The sequence below is a fragment of the Bos grunniens genome, chromosome 2, assembly GCF_055505025.1.
Source record: "Bos grunniens cultivar Pamir isolate PY7600 chromosome 2, Bosgru_T2T1.0, whole genome shotgun sequence".
Classification (NCBI taxonomy): Eukaryota; Metazoa; Chordata; class Mammalia; order Artiodactyla; family Bovidae; genus Bos; species Bos grunniens.
This window is the reverse complement of record NC_141166.1, coordinates 87,308,130-87,321,174: the sequence shown is the minus strand read 5'-3', so window position 1 is coordinate 87,321,174 and position 13,045 is coordinate 87,308,130. Positions and strand designations below refer to the sequence as shown.

Sequence of the window (13,045 nt, the reverse complement as noted above, 5' to 3'; positions counted from 1 at the left end):
TACTCCAGGGCCAAGCTTGCCTATTACTCCAGGTATCTGATGACTTACTACTTTTGCATTCCAATCCCTATGATGATAAGGACATCTTTTTGGGGGGAAGCCTAGCATGCTGCAGTCCATGGGTTGCAAAGAGTTGGGCAAGACTTAGTGAGTAAACAACAACAGTGTTCCTTGGGAGTAGGTCCCCCATTTGTTTTTCATGGCTCTCGGATCTACCCTCTGGGCTCCTGGCGCTGTCCTCTAGAACATCTTTCCTTTACGATTTTCTTCCTTAGCCTTTTGAAGAATTTTCTTAGCCAGCTTCCTGACTGTAAAGTTGGAGTCCAGAGGGTTTTTTGCAATTTGAGCAAAATCATTCTCGATGAGACAATGTTGCTTTTATATATCCAAGTCATATGGACTTAGTATGAGTTTGATTTGTGCTTATTCCATTTGTTAAAAACCTTACCCTTGATTGTCTCTAAGACTTGTGCATCTCCAAATAGACTTGTTTATGTCTCTTTGGAATTGGACTTTTGTGAAAGCACACTCTTAAGAATGTGAGGAGCAGTTTTGTCTATTTGAGAGAGTCTATTTGACAACATATTCTTTCAGATATCTCAAGAAAGGGTTTTGGAGCTACACTCTTGAATAGATCTTTTTCCTCAGGCCTCATTTTACTTTGAGAATTTTTACTGGCTGGGAAGACTAAAGATAAAAAACAAATTCCTTTATATCCCAGAAAATTTTGTCCCCTCTCTATTCCTTCAAAATTCTTCTTGCAAATTGGCCAGGTCTTTATTTAGCCCATTTCTTTCTTCCTGTACGTACATGCAGCTAGGACCAACCAGCTGACATTTCAACATTCTGTGGAGATCTCTTTAGCCAAAATCAAAAGTTAATTATATACATTCACCATCTTTCAAGTTCCTGTAGGCAGCTCTTTTGCCAATTATTTTATTCTAAAAAGCATAGATCGCCATTTTTTCTAACCTTCAATAACAATTTGCTTTATTTTTTCCCCCAGCATTTGCTAAGAGTTTGTTTGCCATTTTTTCCAGCCTCTGCTCGGTGCTCACTGCCAATGGTGCTTATTTTAGATTTTTGTCATGGCAGCACCTCAATTCTAGGAACCAATTACTTCTGCATCAGTTAGCTTTTCTCATGGAGAAAAAAATTACAAAACTTACTGGCTTAAAATAATAATCATTTAAATTTTTTTAAAGATAGTTCTGCTGGTCATTAGCATGGGCTGGGCTTCGCAGCTTACATCTGTAGGCAACTCCCAGGTCAGCAGGGGGCTGTTTAGTCTCGAATGGCTTTTGTTGAAGCTGCTCATCTAGGTTCCATGTGTTCTTTCATCATCCAGTGGGTAGCCTGTGATTGTTCTCATAGTGGCTGCTCAGGGTTCCAAGAGAAAGAACAGAGAGAGGCAAGTACGGCACTTGAGACCTTGGACTGAACTGGCACACCATCACTTCTGTTGCCTTTTCCTGCCCCAAACAAGTTACCAGGCCAGTCAAGATTTAGGAGAAGGGAATATGGACTCAAGCTCTTGATGTGAAAAGCTGCAAAGTCACATTGTAAAGAATATAAATATAGAGAGTAGGAGAAATACGCAATGTACAATACGATGGCATTAGTATTGATGGTAAAGAACCCACCTGCCAAAGCATGAGACGCGGGTTTGATCCCTGGTTCAGGAAGATCCCCTGGAGGAGGATATGACAACCCACTCCAGTATTCTTGCCTGGAGAATCCCATGGACAGAGGAGCCTGATAGGCCACAGTCCATAGGGTCGCAAAGAAGTAGACACAACTGGTGACTTAGCATGAATAGCATGAACTGACATATCCAGTGAAAGGCTATCCCATTGATCACAGCAAAAGAGCAATGGGATTACTGACAGGTCAGCTTGCAAAGGGACCTGCTGCCCAACACTGGCCAGAGGTATACTTGGTGCCAGCTTTGGTTCCCTCAGACACCCTGTACCTGTATCTTACTATCAGTAAATTTTGTTACAATTATTGTTTTCTCAAGAAACACAACAAAGTAATTATTATTCCTTCCAAAAAAGGATGGCTGTAGCCTCACCAAACTTTTCTGTTTCTTTAGGAATTTATTCTGATTTTCTTACCACACAGCTCACTTACCCCCGTATCTATTACTAACCTACTCCTGATACCCCTCAGTAGTCCACTTGTTTCATTAGACTGGGATAAGGAGTTGTCATCTCCCAATCTGACTCTTGCCTGCCTGCCTGTCTCCATCTCTGAACAACATCAACAGGTTGGATCCAGACCTGTGGACTTGACTTTGGAGTAGCTTCTGATACTTCACCCACTTTGTAATCATTGTTAGCACTGCTTAGCCTATTGTTGGAAGGGACACTCAGCTAAGTCTCTGTAAATCTCATCTCAGTGGTGAACATGTCTAAAGTGCCCTGTTTTCCCACACACTTCCTTTTGACTAGCTCAGTGACTGTTCTTGTCTCATGAGGTACAAGTTTTCTGAAGAACTCAACATGTAAAATATATAACTTAGTTCTCTTTTTATAATCTATGGAGAGTGAAGTCTACGTTTGATTATTGAGGTTCTTGAATTTTGCTGAGGTGAATTTCCTACATAAAAATATCCTTCATTTAACATTTTTGCTTAGAAGATACATGGGTAGGATTGGCTCAGGATGAGGTGAGAGGGCTTAAAAAAGTTTCCTTTATTATATATTTTATATAACATAAATTAACTACTACTCAATTTATCATGGTCAATTATTTAATAGTTAATTTGGTGATATTTGACCTAATTGCTGATCAGTTTTCCCAACACTCTACAAGAGTGTCATGATTTCTTATAGTGATAGAAGTTTTTGCAAGAATCTTGTCCACCTGTCACACAGAAACAGGGGTGCAATAATCTATATAAAAACATATTAGGAGAGTCATTTGCTGTTCTTTGAAGAAGCATCCTGAGCTGAGTGATTCATCCTGTATTACAGCTCTGTAAGAGGATTTAATCAGATTGATTTGACACTCCCAGCACCAGGCGGTTTATGAGCAATCTCTCAAAGGGGACCTGTATTCAAATATACTTGTTTAGCCATATAATGTCTTAGACATTTAAAAAAATTGCTGTGGTAATTATTTATATGATTGACAGTAGTCTCCAGCCTAATCTAGGGTAGCAATTAATTTCATGCCACATATGGTCTGATTCCCATAAGTGTTGGTTCTTCATCTATAGATTCAACCAACCATGTATTGAAAATATTTGAAAAAAAAATTATAAAAATGTCCCAAAAGCAAAACTTGAATTTGCCACATACTGGTGTCAAGGCTGTATATTGTCACCCTGCTTATTTAACTTCTATGCAGAGTACATCATGAGAAATGCTGGACTGGAAGAAACACAAGCTGGAATCAAGATTGCCAGGAGAAATATCAATAACCTCAGATATGCAGATGACACCACCCTTATGGCAGAAAATGAAGAGGAACTAAAAAGCCTATTGATGAAAGTGAAAGTGGAGAGTGAAAAAGTTGGCTTAAAGCTCAACATTCAGAAAACGAAGATCATGGCATCCGGTCCCATCACTTCATGGGAAATAGATGGGGAAACAGTGTCAGACTTTATTTTTGGGGGCTCCAAAAATCACTGCAGATGGTGACTGCAGCCATGAAATTAAAAGACACTTACTCCTTGGAAGGAAAGTTATGACCAACCTCGATAGCATATTCAAAAGCAGAGACATTACTTTGCCAACAAAGGTTCATCTAGTCAAGGCTATGGTTTTTCCTGTGGTCATGTATGAATGTGAGAGTTGGACTGTGAAGAAGGCTGAGTGCCGAAGAATTGATGCCTTTGAACTGTGGTGTTGGAGAAGACTCTTGAGAGTCCCTTGGACTGCAAGGAGATCCAATCAGTCCATTCTGAAGGAGATCAGCCCTGGGATTTCTTTGGAAGGAATAATGCTAAAGCTGAAACTCCAGTACTTTGGCCACCTCATGCAAAGAGTTGACTCACTGGAAAAGACTCTGATGCTGGGAGGGATTGGGGGCAAGAGGAGAAGGGGATGACAGAGGATGAGATGGCTGGATGGCATCACTGACTCAATGGACGTGAGTCTGAGTGAACTCCGGGAGTTGGTGATGTACAGGGAGGCCTGGCGTGCTGCGATTCATGGGGTCGCAAGGAATCGAACATGACTGAGTGACTGAACTGAACTGAACTGGCAACTAATTAAATAGCATTTGCATTGTACAGTTGACCCTTGATCAACATAGGTTTGAAATGCACAGGTCAATTTATATCCAGATTTTTTCAATAAAACATACTATAGTATGGATAATCTGTGGTTGGTTTGATATATGGATGTAGAACCACAGATATGCATGGCTGACTCTAAAGTCGTATGAGAATTTTTGACTGAGAAAAGTTCAGCACCCTTAACCCTTGCATTGTTCAAGGGTTAATTGTAATTGCAAGTATTTGCATAGCGTTTACACTTTATTAGGTATTATGAGTAATAGTGTCTGAGCCTCCAAAGAGGAGAGTGAAAAAGCCAGTTTAAAACTGAATATTAGAAAAACTAAGATCATGACATCCAGCTCTATTACTTCATGGCAAAAAGGAGGGGAAAAGTTGGAAACCGACAAATTTCCTCTTCTTGGACTCTAAAATCACTGTGGTTGGTGACTGAAGCCATGAAATCAGAAGACGATTGCTTCTTGGTAGAAAAGCTATGACAAACATAGACAGTGTGTTGAAAAGCAGAGACATCACTCTGCCGACAAAGGTCCATGTAGTCAAGACTATGGTCTTCCCAGTGGTCATGTACGGTTGTGAGAGCTAGATCGTATAGAAGGCAGAGTGCCAAATAATTGGTGCCTTGGACAGCAAGGGAATCACACCAGTCAATCTTAAGGAAATCAACCCTGAATACTCATTGGAAGGACTGATGCTGAAGCTGAAGCTCCAGTATTTTGGCCACCTGATGTGAACAGCCAACTCATTGGAAAAGTCCATTATGCTGGGAAAGATTGAGGGCAGAAGAAGAAGAGGGCATTAGAGGATGAGATGGCTGGATGGCATCACCAATGCAAGGGATATGAATGTGGGCAAACTCCAGTAGATGGTGAAGGATAGGGAGGCCTGGCGTGCTGCAGTTCTGAGGTGACAAGGTATTGGCTATGACTTGGCGACTGAACAACAAGAATAAATAATATGGAGATGATTTAAATTATATGGGAGGATGCAAATACTACAGAATTTCATCTAAGGGACTTGAGTGTCCCTGAAGTTTGGTACCTGAAGGGGTTCTTGGAACCAATCCCCGTGAATGCTGAAGGACATATGGATATGCCGCATTGTGATAGCAATTACTAAAGTAGGGAAAATTTGTTGGAGCCACTTTCTTCAAAAACTAGCCATGATGAAAAGAGATATAGATGCTTAGCTAGGTCAATGCTATTAACTCTGTAAAAGAGTATACTGTATAGAAGTGTTAGTTATATAATACAACCTTATAGCTATCTTTTTCCTCCTACAGTGAAAATTAAACTTACTTTGTCTGAGAAACTTCACATGTAACATATAGAAGCAGGCACTCAATATTTGTTGAATGACTGATTACTAATCCCCCTCCAAGGTTGTAAGATAACTGACCTTATTTTAATGGCTGTGAGAACTCTCTTTTACTTTTTGTACAGTTATGAAAATGACGAGGGCAATGGAACAGGGATATGTTCATCTGGCATGTTAGTGTTGTACCTAGTTGTTAGCTGTTAGGTCATCTTTGAGCTCTCCAACCTGCTGAGGCTATGCTGAAACATTCAAATAATGGTTTCAGCCCTCATATCATATATGGTAGAAATCCTCAAATCTTTCTAATATATCCCATGATTTTTGAGGAACTTTTCTGATAATGTTGAGAAAGGTGGTAAGGTGGAAGTTTTCAACAGTGTTTTTGAAAATTAGAAAGAAGAGTTGACTAAGAGAACCAGAAGGATTATCAGGCAGGTGTGAAAGTCCAGTTGAAATTGTGGCTGCTGCTACTGCTGCTAAGTCGCTTCAGTCCTGTCCGACTCTGTGCGACCCCATAGACAGCAGCCCACCAGGCTTCCCCGTCCTTGGGATTCTCCAGGCAAGAACACTGGAGTGGGTTGCCATTTCCTTCTGCAATGCATGAAAGTGAAAAGTGAAAGTGAAGTCGCTTAGTCGTGTCTGACTCGTAGCGACCCCAAGGACAGCAGCCTACCAGGCTCCTCCGTCCATGGGATTTTCCAGGCAAGGGTACTGGAGTGGGGTGCCATTGCCTTCTCCGTGAAATTATGGCCATAGGTTTTAAAGTTGAATGAACATGTGAGATTGTAGGATTTTTTTTTTCTTCAGTAGTGTGATAGCAGAAGTAAAAGCATCAGATAACTAATTAACCCAAGTGTGTTTTAACCCTATGGGGAAATTAGCAAAACAAATAGTATTTTATAATAGAGATTGCAAATTTATGTAATGATTACTTTTTTTATATTCTTTGGCTTTTAATAGAAAGTTGCTTGTGAACAGATTTCTAGAACTTCTAACCCAATGCCATTTTAACAGAAATTTTTAGATTACTTTGGGAGCCAAACTATTTGTTTCAAGAAAACACACACAAACCCACAAAAATGGAAGCCCAAAGACCTGTTGCTATACACAGAAATTGTTATAAATTAATGTAGGAAATTTGGAGAAGGCAGTGGCACCCCACTCCAGTACTCTTGCCTAGAAAATTCCATGGATGGAGGAGCCTGGTGGGCTGCAGTCCATGGGGTCGCTAAGAGTCGGATACGACAGCGACTTCACTTTCACTTTTCACTTTCATGCCTTGGAGAAGGAAATGGCAACCTACTCCAGTGTTCTTGCCTGGAAAATCCCAGGGATGGGGTGGGGGGCTGCTGTCTATGGGGTCGCACAGAGTTGGACACGACTGAAGTGATTTAGCATTTAGCAGTGTAGGAAATTACAACCCACTCCAGTCTTCTTGCCTGGAAAATCCCATGGTAGAGGAGCCTAGGAGACTACTAGTCCATGGGATCACAGAGTAGGATGTGACTTAGCAACTAAACAACAACAACAAACTCAGCTTTTAGTTGTTTCACTACTTTAGCTCTCAATTTCTCCAGTCATAACTAAGTTTTCTTTTTACCTTTCATGTTTTTATAGATAGTTCTTCCACAAATGAAATATAGAATTTAATTGAAAATGTTCAAAGAATTCAAAGTTCAAGGTACAGAATAATACCAAGGGCACACATTCATTAAGTTGAAGAGTATAATCACAGCGTACCTCTCAAGAACTATTTAAAATCTGTAATGTATTTACTTGTGAATAAATGCTTATTCTCTTATTTTTCGTAAAGAATAAAATAATTTTGAGATGATTTTGAATTTTTAAGTTTGCAAATTAAAAGCACAATATTCCTTTATTGTTTACACACACATAAAATATAGATGATAAAAAGTATTCCTTTCCTCTTATATTAGATAGCTTCAATAAGAATTTTACCACAAAACAAGCAAATATATATATATATATATGCAAATTGGCCTTTGCTTACTTTAAATAGAAGACAACTCTAATTTCTAATTGATTTATCAAAGTATACCATTATAATACTAAGAAACTTAACAATAATTTTGAGAGTTGGTATTATAAAACCAATATATTGGTATATTCGTATTTTTCTTATAGCCCCTGATGCAATATTTAGCAAGCCAACACTTACTTTAGAATAGTGTTAATATAATCCATTATACATTTGAGAGAAACAGATATGACTAGGTATATAAATTACAGGAATTGTTAATATACCCACTTAAATTTAAGATGTACAAGAAAAATTGATGCTTAATACAAAAAGGAAACAATTACTACAGCAGTTTTTTTGTAAAGCCTACCATATTATATGGTTATTTTTTTGTAAACCAAATTGTATGGGATAACTTTTAACTTTTTTTCTAGCAAGAACTAAATATAGTCCTAAAATAAAGTTGCATATGATTTACAAATTCTCACTCATATGTGTTCTCTGGCCTTTTTTTGACATTCAGTAAAGAATATAAGAATTTGAAACTAAAAATTGATGAGTTCAACCTTACAATGAAAAGTATTTCAACATAAAATCTTTAACATCATTATATATATATATATATATAACATATAGCTTCATGTATGTTAGAACGTAAGACTTTTTTTCCTTGAGTATCCAATTTGAATTTTAACAAAATTTAAACTTTTCTTTTTCAGCACGGAATCCGAGGAGCTGAATGAGATGGTGGTGTCAGCAGAGACTCTTTAAGGTATGCTTCCCTTCTCGCCTCAGCCCAACCAGCAGATTAACATTGTCCTGGAGAAGGCAATGGCACCCCACTTCAGTACTCTTGCCTGGAAAATCCCATGGACGGAGGAGCCTGGTAGGCAGCAGTCCATAGGGTCGCACAGAGTCGGACACAACTGAGCAACTTCACTTTCACTTTTCACTTTCATGCATTGGAGAAGGAAATGGCAACCCACTCCAGTGTTCTTGCCTGGAGAATCCCAGGGACAGGGGACCCTGATAGGCTGCCGTCTATGGGGGTCACACACAGTCAGACACGACTGAAGTGACTTAGCACAGCATTCCTCAGGGCAATATCTAGACAATATCCTTATTTGTTCAAAAAATTCATCCATCTAATCTCTCAGCTGTAATGGAAAGGAGCTATGACAACAATTAACAGTTTTAAAAGTTGAACCAAAATGCCTAGAAGTGCCCAACAAAACTTGTTCAGAAATGTTCTGAAAGGTACATGAAGGGTAACTAGCTCTTGTCCTTTGGTGGGGACATGAGACAGATGGTGTCATTGAAAGGATCAAGCTGCCTACCTCTGGAGGGCAGAGAAGTCTGTCTAGCACTCAAGGAGATCATAAGTAATCTTAGGAAAAAATCAGGAATGGTGAAATTATCTAAGGCACAAAGCAATATGCTTCTGTTTAAGAAAAATCAGCTGCTACTGGAATTCTGTCTGGACCTAACATATATGCAGTTGGGTCTTCTCCACTCAGATAAGGAAGTGTTGAATGGGGGCAGTTAAATTCAGATGGGAAAACAGTGAAGCACTCTGAGAGTTCTCTCAATTTGTCCTGCAGTATACATAGCACATCACCTTTGGGTTTACAAGGTTCTGTCTAGGAAGGATACATAGAAAGTAGCATATCATAAATATGACTGGAAGAATTGGTATATAATGTTGTCCCACATATTCAGAAAATGGAATCCAGACTGTAGTTCCATTAATGATTATGGCACTCCAGTCAAATTTTATAGTTGATTTTTATATGCCTACATAGATTTAAGTGACAAGTATTTGTCTGTTTTATGATATGCAGTGAATATCATGTGAAAAATAAACATCAACCGTAAAACTATCCTTTGTAACTTATCAAGAGAATTGTTTTCTTTAAAATTTAAATAATCACAGAGAAGGAACTATTATATTTTGACTAATTTTAACAATAATCTATTCATTTTGGAGCATACTTTTGTCAGATATACCTTTTAATACCTATCTTCTACTTCCTAGAACAGTCAACTGTTTACAATTTGATTTTTCCTGAATATGAATCCAAGTGTAAAAAAAATTTGTGATTTCTTTATAAAGAGCAATTCTATTGTAATAGTTACTGCTATTTTGACAAATTTGTTTATGAAAACAAACCATCTTGAACTCTTTGGGACTTAAAACTGGAAGGGTTATTTCTATGCTACATACCCTTCTCAGATGAGCTCTCCTCTGTTCTGTCCTCACTAAATGAACAAACTGATGAAGGAGTTGCTATTTGAACTTTTTCTTTTACTGTGGTGAGGGAAAGGTGGGTTGTAGTGAAATATGTAGCATGTTATAATATTTCTACTAGTTTCATGTTATTAGCCAAAGTAAATCATACATACATGAAATTATTCAATGAGGGAGGAAAGTGCAATCCAATCAGAATCAGGGCTTTGTTAAAAGCCTCAGTGACCATCTCAGGGAAAACTTGGCAAAAATCACTCAAAATTAAAAGTGTGTAGATTTGATTGAGTGATTTGATTTCTAAGAACTGACACTATAGCACAAGCATGTTTATTTCTGTGTTTTTATAATGGAAAAAGAGAAAATCCTTAAGAAAGGTTTTTGGTTAAATAAATCTAGCGCAACCCATTTAGTGGGATACCTCATGAATGAGTGAAGTCACTCAGTCATGTCTGACTCTTTGCGACCACATGGACTGCAGCCTACCATGCTCCTCTGTCCATGGGATTTTTCAGGCAAGAATACTGTAGTGGGTTGCCATTTCCTTCTCCAGAGGATCTTCCCAACCCAGGGATCGAACCCAGGTCTCCCGCATTGTAGGCAGATGCTTTACCATCTGAGCCACCAAGGAAGTCTCTGAAAATGAAAAATGAGTGAGATGTAGCCTTTGAAAAATGAGTGAGATGTATTTGAGTTAACATGGTAAACTATTTTAAGATGATATTTTAAATAGTAATTAAAGTGCATGTGTCCTTGATGGTGGAGGGTGATTTGGTGCTGGAGTTCATGTGAGTGTGTGTGGATGTGAATGTGTGGGTAAATAAATACCTGCAAAGCACTTAGAGCAGTGCTTGGCAAAAGTAATGATTGTAACAATTTACTATGTGTAAGGTACTCTGCTAAAAGTTTCACATTTTTTAAGTCATTGGATACAAAAATCATTTGTGGTGATATTATTATTCTTAGTTTTCAAATGAGGAAACAAAGAGTATATGCATGAACAATGTCTAGAATGATTTTGAGAACTATCTGCAAAGAGTGCAGAGTGGGACTAAGGGATGTAGTGGGCTTTTAAAATTTTGCTGTGTTGCTTACTTTTGCTATTAGAATTTTTTTTATCATGACCACATATTACTATCATAGTAAAACTTTGGTAATAAAAATATATGTCATGAAAATGAGCCAAGAGGAGCTGACTTACTTTTGCTAGAATGTACCCTGCACTCTGATGAAGATGGAGGTGTTCCTATGTAGGAAGAATACTTAAGATCTAAACTCTCAACTAAAATTCTTCTCTTAGTCATAATCAAAGAAAGTCTGAGTGGATCACTTAAGAAAATTAAAAAAAAAAAAATTCCCTAAATCCCAACAACTTAGCTCATTTCTCCAAAAACTGATCACTGTTGATATCAAGTTATTTATTTGAGTGTGATGATCTGTAATAAGTTTGATTATTTTTCAATATGTTCCCTTCTTGCTGGATTCTGCATCCATGTGCTATGGCCATCAGGCTTGGCCCAATGACTTGCTTTGGAAGTGGTATGTTCTGCTTTCAAGAAGAGAACTTAACCATAACTGCAAGATGATACTTTTCTATTTTCTCTCTGTGTTGGGAATTGTAATATCTAGACAGGGCTGCTTCTTTATCTAGGATCTTGGAAGGAAGAGTACATGAAGAACAGTTGTAGAACATATTACATGAGGGACAGATTAGAAATAAAATTTATGGTGGCAAGTCACAGAGACTAAAACATTTCCTACCATGGCATATAATACAGGACCTCAGAGAAGTAGTAAGAAAGCAGAATTGGAGAAAATTCTAGACATCCTCTGGGACAGGGATTGTGAGACATTTCAGCCTTTTGTGTGTGCATGCGCATGCACGTGTGTGTGTGTTTTACAGTATTTTGTTCCTAGAACTGCATTCTCTGAAGTTCTTTATAACTTGTTCTCCTAGAAGAAGGAAAATGTGTACTGTCCCACTGCTTTCATATTGCCAGGCTTGTTATACAATTTCAATTTGGTTTTTATTTCTGTGTGAGGAAGACTGACTTGTGTTACATGTCCTGTCATTTGAAAAAGAAGTGCCAATATTATAGAGGGTATAAATAGTTACAGTTGTATTTCCTTTCCAACAACTCATTTCTCTAAAGTTTCTCGCTTAATTGCAAAGTGCTGGAATCATTTTAACTTCCAGTGATTTTTTATATTATAAAAACTAAAGCATGCAGTAAGACTATAGCATTTTTCCTCTAGGTGATCTTTGTATTTCATTTGGCATGAAATGCCTAAAATAAGAACTTCCAATTCTGTAGTTTGGTTTTGACTCTGTGTCCTGTTTTAATGATCAAATTAACTGCTGCTATTAAAAGCGTCATGCTATAAATTAATCTCTCCACCAAGCATAATTGCCACATAATATAAAAATAATTTTCCAGAGAGCAGTTAAGATGTGATCCTACTTTTACTCATTTAAATCAAAAAGGTTTGATTTTTTTAATGGAGTTAAATTGATTGCTATATCTCGTATCAAAAGAAGAGAATAATCTGGTTTGTTTCTCTCTTTCAAAGGTCCAAATGTCATCAACTTTTCAGCTAAAGAGGAATACACTAATTTACATGTGTGTTTATTTCTGATAGTTATGCTGCCCAGTGGAGAACTCTTAGAAATATTCTTAGAATATGTGATGTTTGGGAGTTTGCCTCGGTCTCTAATAATACGGTACATGAGCACCATTTCAGGACTGTTGACCAAGGAGGAGGCAACTCTGCCCCAGTATTAAACAAAATATCTAGAGAAAAGGTCATAAATATTACAATCAGTCACCAATTAAGCAGTTCTCCTACTGAACAACCTGGTGAAGGGGCTGCATCCCTCTCTTACATAATACACACAGGATATAAGCCCTTCTGTGCTGTCTTGTTGTTCAGTTGCTAAGTTGTGTACAACTCTTTGCAACCCCATGGACTGCAGTATGCCAGGTTTCCCTGTCCTCCGTTATCTCCCAGAGTTTGCTCAAATTCATGTCCATTGAGTCAGTGATGCCCTCCAACCATCTCATCCTCTGTTGCCCCCTTCTCCTCTTGCCCTCAATCTTTCCCAGCATCAGGGTCTTTTCCAGTGAGTCAGCTCTTCACATCAGGTGGCCAAAGTATTGGAGCTTCAACTTCAGCATCAGTCCTTCCAACAAATATTTAGGCATCTATCAAGAGACTAACCTTTGTATCCTGATTTCCAAACATGACCTCAGTAGAT

General features: G+C 38.1%; 1 long non-coding RNA gene across 38 annotated transcripts in view; it reads left to right on the top strand.

Moving 5' to 3' along the window:
• The window catches only part of LOC147378299 (uncharacterized), a 677,507-nt gene that overhangs the window by 79,312 nt on the left and 585,150 nt on the right, over positions 1-13,045 (top strand). For all 38 annotated transcript variants that reach the window (XR_015145843.1, XR_015145817.1, XR_015145811.1 and 35 more), the window contains one exon: positions 8,264-8,316. This is a non-coding gene — a long non-coding RNA (uncharacterized LOC147378299). The remainder of the gene's footprint in view (positions 1-8,263; positions 8,317-13,045) is intronic.